The sequence below is a fragment of the Rutidosis leptorrhynchoides genome, chromosome 3, assembly GCF_046630445.1.
Source record: "Rutidosis leptorrhynchoides isolate AG116_Rl617_1_P2 chromosome 3, CSIRO_AGI_Rlap_v1, whole genome shotgun sequence".
NCBI classification, from domain to species: Eukaryota; Viridiplantae; Streptophyta; class Magnoliopsida; order Asterales; family Asteraceae; genus Rutidosis; species Rutidosis leptorrhynchoides.
In genome coordinates, this window is record NC_092335.1 from 475,954,088 (window position 1) to 475,962,585 (window position 8,498).

The 8,498-nt window shown below is 34.0% G+C and overlaps 1 pseudogene; it reads left to right on the forward strand.

Annotated features, from left to right (window-relative positions):
- The first annotated feature begins 242 nt into the window (after window positions 1–242).
- Window positions 243–6,556, forward strand: LOC139898135 (ubiquitin carboxyl-terminal hydrolase 14-like; annotated as a pseudogene).
- Window positions 6,557–8,498: the final 1,942 nt, after the last annotated feature.

An 8,498-nucleotide genomic window follows, 5' to 3' on the forward strand; every position in this document is an offset into this window, starting at 1 on the left:
GATGAATCTTTTGTTAGGTTAAGGTGACTCCAATGGGCCTAATAGGAGGTATGTATTAGGTGGCCCAATTATATGGGGACACTATAATGTTATTAAAAATAAAAATACACGGCGCTAATAATAAAACCGTCCAAAGTAGGGGGACCATTTGTGAAAATTGAAAATCTATGGCGGGATAGAACTTAAAAGTAGGAAGAATGACTGCTTTCCAAGAAATCACAACACACAAACAAGCAGAGAAGTTTAATTTCGGGTAATGATAAATTCACCAATAGAATTGATAAATCCATCACTTTGATGCTTTGATTTGACAGTATTATTTGAAACAGAATAATATTGAGATGGAATTGCTTCGAACCAATGTATCTAGGGTTCGTATTCCGGAACCTACAAATCGAATTTTTAAGCAGGAATGCTGTATTAGTTTCGATACGCCGGTATATACTAATTTTTTACTACTACTACTACTACTACTACTACTACTACTACTACTACTACTACTACTACTACTAGGGTTTATGATGATGATATATGCAGGTTTTGTATTTATTTCTATCTTTTTCATGATTCGCAAGAAACAGTTTAGTGTGTTTAACTTTTCATTTTTTTAAAAAGGTTCAGTGTGATTATAGATGTTAACTTAATTATGTTGGAGTACCTGTAATTTTTATGGATACTGCAATTTGGATAGATATTTTGCTTGAATAATGTATATGCATTGATGCATTAATGATTTGTGTAATATGGCTTATGAAAGTAGATGAAGTAATGAGGCTTAGCTAGATGAAAGGTCAGTTTTGATTAGTTTACACTGCTTGGGTTTAGTGTGATGGTATCATAGTATTTGAATATGTGCATAATGGTGTCGTATGACATGCCGTATGTATAATTGAATTAAGAAGATACGTGTTCTTTTTAGGATCCAAAGTTTGGTTTTGGATTGCATAACTTAATTGATGTGAATATGCTAAATATTATGGACATATAAAGTTACTTCAGGTTATTACTAACTGTTTTTGAAAAGTTAAAATGCCTGTCTGACTCTAATTGTCCGAGTATCTCTGTGTGTTCTACAAAGAAATTTGGTGCTTAGTCTTCTTTGAAAATTGTACCTTATTGTTAGTAGTAACAAATTCACATGAACTTATTTGTATGTCGTTTTGAAGTATTAACTAATCGTTAATCAGTTCTATAAACATTTGTCTGATGTTCTTTGTACAATTGTTTATGGTTTCTTAATAACATGTGTTTATTTTGCTTTAGAAATCCGAAGGTGGATTATTTGTGGATATGAACACGTTTCTTGCATATGGAAAGGATTATGTTGGATGGAATTTCGAGAAAACTGGTAATACAGTTTATCTGCATATTAAACAAACAAAGAAGCCAATTCTTGAAGATAGACCTTTGAAGAAACCTAAACTCTTGGCTATCGGTAATTGAGCTTACGAAATTCTTTAAGTTATTGCTTATTGAAGTTTTATGATTGATATTAGTATATGGCTTGTTTTGTTAGGTATTGATAGAGGATTGGATAACCAAGAACCCGATTATGATGAAACCTACAGCATAGTAATTTTGCCAGATTACATAACTTTTCCTTTTCTGTCAGCAGTCTTGCCTGAGAAGGTTTTGTTTTTGATTTTTATCAATTGGAAGATGTATGAGATTCATAGACTGTGTAACTACTAAATGGTTAGTTGTTTCTGCAAAGGTGCGACTGGCAGTTGATGCAGTTTTAATTGCAGAGGGTGCTGAACGGAAGGACCAAGTTGCAACTTGGACAGCAGATAAGAAGCTCGTTAGTGAACATACTTTGACTCTAAAACAGATAGATAATGCTGTTATAATTCTTCCATCTGGATGGAAATGTGCCAAATGTGACAAAATTGACAATTTATGGCTGAACTTAACTCATGGAATGATCCTGTGTGGGCGGAAACTTTGGGATGGGAGTGGTGGTAATAATCATGCCATTGAGCATTACAATGAAACTCATTATGCTCTTGTTGTAAAGCTGGGGACAATAACTTAATTTATTTAGTTCATAATAAGTAGGTTCTTTTCGTTTTTACATTTTTTATGGATTGTTTCATTTAAACTACTTAATTTATTCAGTGTTTTTTTTTTTTCTTTTCCTTTTTGGATGAAAAGTAGTCTGATTTTATAATCATGGTTTCTTAAAATCCTCAATTTTTAATAAAAGGTTAGGTTTATAAGCATGCTTATGCAGAAACAGATGCAGTGAAAATACATTTAAGACATTGGCAATTTGGCATCCCTTTTTTTTGGTGTTTCAGTATTCTCAAAACTTATGACGTCGGCACTCAGATGATTGTACCATTTACATTTACATATATGTTATATGACACGCTCGTAAAGCATTTTGCTTGCTAGAACGGTTGAAACTAAATCGATTGTTCATGTTTCGGTAGGGGTATGCTAATAAACATTGGTTGAGTGGTTTAACGATGTCATATACATATGAATGTAAACTTTTCAGACAGAAATGACGACAGCTGAAAAGGAACTTGACCAGAACACCAACTTTGACCGGAATCGGATTCAAGAAAGTGGAAAGGAAGTTGAACCACTTTTTGGACCTGGGTATACAGGACTTACTAATCTTGGTAACAGGTAATTTTGATTCTTTTCTGTGAAATATTATTTTAAAAACTTTGGTTGTTTGTGCTAATGAGTCATTGTTTCGTTTCGTCTCTTGCAGTTGCTATTTGGCTGCAACTGTGCAAGTTATCTTTTCAACTAATTCATTTTGTTCACGGTCCGTATACTATTGCTTTATTACGAGTTTCATAATTATCCAGTTTCTACATCATTCATATCATTTACTGTTCACCTTTGACAGGTACTACAAGAACCAAAGTTTGAAATTAGCTTTTGGTGTTGCTCCTGCTGATCCTACGGTAGACCTGAATATGCAATTGTAAGTTATTATTGCATAAATAACATGCTAACAAATAATCTATATTACTTTTGAAGAAGAAAAAAAAGACACACTTTTAGACAATGGCCTAGAAACTTTTATCTATGTTTGTGAGAGATTTACCATCATTTCTGATATACGTTATTTTTTTTGGCAGAACGAAACTTGCTAATGGTCTCCTTTCTGGTAAATATTCTGTTCCAGCTGTGCAGGTATATTGAGGATTGCAACTTAGTTTTTATGTTCCAATTTTAGTCTCTTATCGTGCCTTACCCATCACTTGTTTACTCTCCAGAACGATGATGCTGTAAATGATGTGGATTCATCTCTAAGTGTTGTAAGTTTATGACTGGATTTCCTTGCAGTTTCATGTGTTTTCTCATTTGTTGATGAATATCAAGTTCATTCTGAAGAAATTCTTGATATGATGTGTCGTTTTTTTTATGTTTTCTCTTTTGTTTTATGATGTACTCAACTGTTTTGCATCTTTTGCAAATTTTGTATCTATTACAACTAATGCGCTGTTTTTGTGTTCCTCTTTAAGAAACAAGAAGGTATTCCTCCCAGAATGTTCAAGGCAGTAATCACAGCCAGTCATCCTGAATTGTCAACCATGCGTCAGCAGGTATATTAATTCATCTGCAAATACTGTATTTTGCTTGCTCATTTTTTTGTGGGCTGAAACTATATTATATGATAGGATGCACTAGAGTTTTTTCTGCATTTGATTGATCAAGTTGAGCGAAGTAATACTGGTAACCCTGATACGGATCCCGCAAGGAGCTTCAAGTTTGGTATTGAAGAGCGCCTTCAGTGTCCTTCCGGGAAGGTTACTTATAGTAAGAGAAACGACTACATTCTTTCATTGAATATTCCACTTGAGAAGGCTACTAACAAAAGTAAGTCAACACATGGAGTTTACTTCTTACCTAACTTGCAGTATTGTGTTATTAGTTTATTACATTGCTTACCTATACTACATATTTCCAGCGGAGCTAGAAGAGTTTCTTAAATTGAAGGTGCAGAAAGAAGCAGAAGGAAAGGAAATGTAAGTCTGATCAGTGTTGTAGAACTCCGAATTACTCGGCGAGTACTTGGTTTTTACAGCTCGGGGAGTACTCGGCAAGTACTAAGTTAAACGGACAAACTCAGTCAAACTTGTTCAAAACTCGGGATTACTTGGAAAGTTAGTCAAAATTGGTCAAATACTCAAAGTCAAACATAGTCAACATCCGAGTTTCCGAGTACCCCCTAATAAGTCCCGACCGAGTACTCCCCACGTGGCGATTCTTGCAATCTTGAGTCGGATATAATTTGAGTTTTGGTGTTTTTTGTTCTTTTTTTTTTAAACCCAAAATTGATAAAAGAGTTTTACTGGCAATAGGTCATCTGATGAAATTATACGCCCGAGGGTGCCCTTAAGTGATTGTCTGGATAGCTTTTCTCATCCAGAGGAGGTTCAGGGTTTCTATAGCACTACTTTAAAAGCTAGGACAACCGCAATCAAGTAATCTATCTGTTTTGCTCCCTTTTCGTTGTTATTTTATTGTTTAAAATAGAGGTGCCTCTTTTGACCCATACTTACAAATGAGTTGATATGTTTATGTTTTAATGGCTACTAAACTATGGGGGGAAGACGCCAAAATGGTATTTTAGTGCGTAACACCTTTTAAATTATCAATTTAAAAAGTTAGGTACCAACTGAATTAATGTAGTTCTTGTAATCATATTTCTTACACCAATTATTTACAACAACATTTGGATTTATAATTGTTCTAATTGTTGTTGTTGTTGCTTGTAATCTGATTTATTAAACTTAATGTTTCTAAACTTAAAATCATTGATTTTGCACAGAGTGTATTGTATCAACCCAACTCGATACGCCTATTTTGACCCGCACTAGGAATCACTTGTTTTGTTCCTAAGTCGTTGCATGTCCCACTCATTTTACCTTCTTTCGTATAGGCTTGCTTTGTTTTTTGCCTGATGCCCTGATCTGTATTGCATTGTATCTTCTAAAGCTGCTTTTCTAGATGTGTTATGTGAACTAATAGTATGTATCATTCATTTCATATATTAATATTATATTTATATTTATATTTATATACTTTTTGCTTGCTGCTCTGTTTGTTATAGAACTGCAGGTCTGACTTCGTTCCCTGATTATTTGGTGTTGTGTATGAGAAAGTTTGTAATGGAAGCTGGTTGTGTCCCGATAAAGCTTGGTATATCGCTATTCTTTATATATAGTTCGTATAAACTTTTCTTACATCATATCGACCTATTTTTGGTTGGCTTGCAGATGTCTACGTTGATGTTGATGATGTCATAGACATTAGTCTCATGCGTAGCAAAGGCCTTCAGCCTGGTGAAGAATTGTTACCTGAAGATGGTATGGGTATGTAATGCCCACTAAATAGTGTTTCCAATCAAATAACAATTTTTGCATCTCCTACAAACACACTTATTTTCACAAATGATTGCCGATTATTTTATATTACGATTTAGCTACTGAAGATAATACCTTCTATCTTCGTTTTATGTACTTCTTAGACATTGATGCTCCTATCCAAAAAGAGGCGAAAAACGATGAGGTTGATCCAACAAAAGTTGCTGCACTGGTGTCCGATGGATATTTGGAAGACGTAGCTCGTATGGCATTGAAGGCTTCGGTAAGCTTATTTTATTTGTTATTACAGTTATTTATTATCCATTTGTCTAATATAAAAATATCCAAGGTTGTAAAACTCGGAATTACTTGACGACGGTTTTTGCAACTCGGGGATTAGTCGGAGGGTCCTTAGTCAAACTCCGTCGGAAAATTGGGTCAGAAACAGTCAAAACTCGGTCAAAGTCAGACTTGGTCAACATCCGAGTACTCCCCGAGTTGTCCATTGTTCTCTAAAATAGCACCGATTGAGTACTTCTCGAGTAGCGATTTTTGCAACCTTGCTAAGATCCCCTTGTATATGTTTTACAAAAACAGGGTGGTGACCTTGAGAAAGCAACAGATTGGTATCTAAATCTTATTTCTGCACGTTGGACCTCAGATATGGATGCTACATCACCCACTGTTGATGCCACATTACCCGATGGGGGCGGAAGTAAGTTTCTTATCATTTTTGTACCTTTACATTATTTCGAAGAAAATGCTTAATTGGGTCATAGCATATAACGTTTGAGGAAAAAAAATGAAAATTTTTGTGTGAATAAAACGTTGGTTTTGCAGAATACCGGCTGATTGGGCTGGTGAGCCACATTGGTACGTCAACACTGTGCGGGCACTATGTAGCTCACGTGTACAAAGAAGGAAGGTGGGTGATTTTTGATGATGATAAAGTGGGTGTTTCTAAAGACCCTCCAAAAGACATGGCTTACCTCTACTTCTATGAGAGGATTCAAGAATAGAGTTCGAATCATGGTTCGGAACCATTTGACGGCTGTCTTTCATGAATCTTTTGTGTACTCTATGGCAGTGTTGTAAAAAACCCGATTACTCGCCGATTAATCCCCGATAATCATTTTTAGGAGCAATCCGTTCCGATTTCCAAAAATCCGTTTAATTAAACGGTCAACGTCAGTTGATGGATCAAAATCGAATTTGGTAATTAAAGTCAGTCAAAGTAAAAAATGGTTTACATTTTAACATGAATTTAAATTAGAATTTTATAGTTTTGAAGCAAAATGAACAATTTTAGACAATTATGTTAAAAATTATCTTAATATTTATGATTTTTTCTATAGTTACACATAATTTTTTAAAATTAATATTTAAATGTATTTTACAATCCGATTAATCTCTGATTAATCCCCGAATTGCCGATTAATCCTTCCAAAGTCCTGACCGATTAATCACTCAATAGCGAATTTTGCAACCTTGCTCTGTGGGACTTTGGTTTGTGGTTGATAGCCGGATAGAGGGTGGGGGATTAGAGTAGATATTGGCTTCATCGATGTTTAAATTATCCCTCTTTACCTGTTTTATGGCATCATATACTGGTACTATAAAAAGGTTTACAATTCCAAAGCTACCAAAAATCTGTTTTTGCCTTTTCTTCAACATTTGTGTTTGAGATTCAATTTAGCATCCCTTTTGCAAAGAACTTTAAAACTTAAATGTGATAAGAGTTATGATACGTAGACAACCTATGAGATACGTAGACAAACTAAATGTATGGATTCTCAACGTATGATTTTGAACCTTTTTCTTTGACACCGTTTTGAATACACTCTTTGTTTATACATTGTATTGTTTTCGTTTCACATTGTAGAACGTAATCAGCTTAAAAAAACTTGAGTGCTTTAATTCAATTTCTTTGCTAAATATAGGATTACTAGTGAATTGAAGGTTTCTACGCATGTGTTATATGGTGTGTGTAGCTGATAGTAGAATTGTAAATTTGTAGATTTTCTCCATAATTTAGGGGTCCTAGGTAATAGGAACGATTGTCATTAAAGGTGGTTGATCAACTATAATAGACTTAGGGTGCGTTTGATATATTTGAATGATTAAGCATCTAATGATTCATAATATGAATGAATAAGAAGTTCTGAATAAATTTAGTTCTGAATGACAATAAATTGTTTGATAATCATTTTGAATAATCAATATGAATGAATTAAATTAACTTGTTATTGTTTAACATTAATAAAAAACTTCAATATACTTATTTGATAAGTGTTCTGGATACGCTTTTGAGAAGAATATTACATAAAATTTAGCCTCTTAATGGTTAAGAGAGTGTTTCATCTTTGAATGGTTCAGCACTGAATGCTGAACCATTCAGCACCATATGTCACTCAGAGGTCAGAAACAAACGCACTGAATGCTGAATGGTTCAACATTCAGTGCTGAACCATTCCATTAAGAGGTAAACAAACATACCCTTAATCATGATAGAGTTTTAGACAATGGATCATTCCTTGATAAAATGAGGGCAATCAAAAGTGGGGAATCAAAATGTGTAACTTCCCTCACCCCATGGTTGTAAACAACGTATGTTGCGGCATTCTGCTAACTTGTTCGTCCCAACTCCGTCTCGGCATCTAAGTCGTTCAACGTCAAAAGTCGAGTCAAAGGAGGGAAATGATGGGTCAATGCCGGTCAAAAGTAGAAAATTCGGTTAGATTCGATCAAATCAATGTAAAGTGACGTAGTTTAGTGTTACTTTTTTTGACTTATATTAGCTGTAATAACGATTATATTAATAATAATAACGATTATATTACTAGTCCATAAATACTCCATCCGTCTCATATTAATAGTCCACAAATAAAAAACACACAATTTAAGAAAAAGTGATTGTCACATGTATTTTTTTTTTACTTTATAGTTTTACCTTTTACTTTTTGTTTTATATGCAAAAGTTAAGGGCATAAAGAAAATCTACCTTATTATTGTTATCTATTTCTAAAGGTGGAAGTAATTTAGGACACAAAAAAGAAAAAAAATAAAAAATACCGAACTATGAAGATAGAACGGAGGGAGTACTTTATTTCCTTATTACGATTGCATCATTTTTCAAAAGCATCTTACTTCATTTTTGTTACTCAT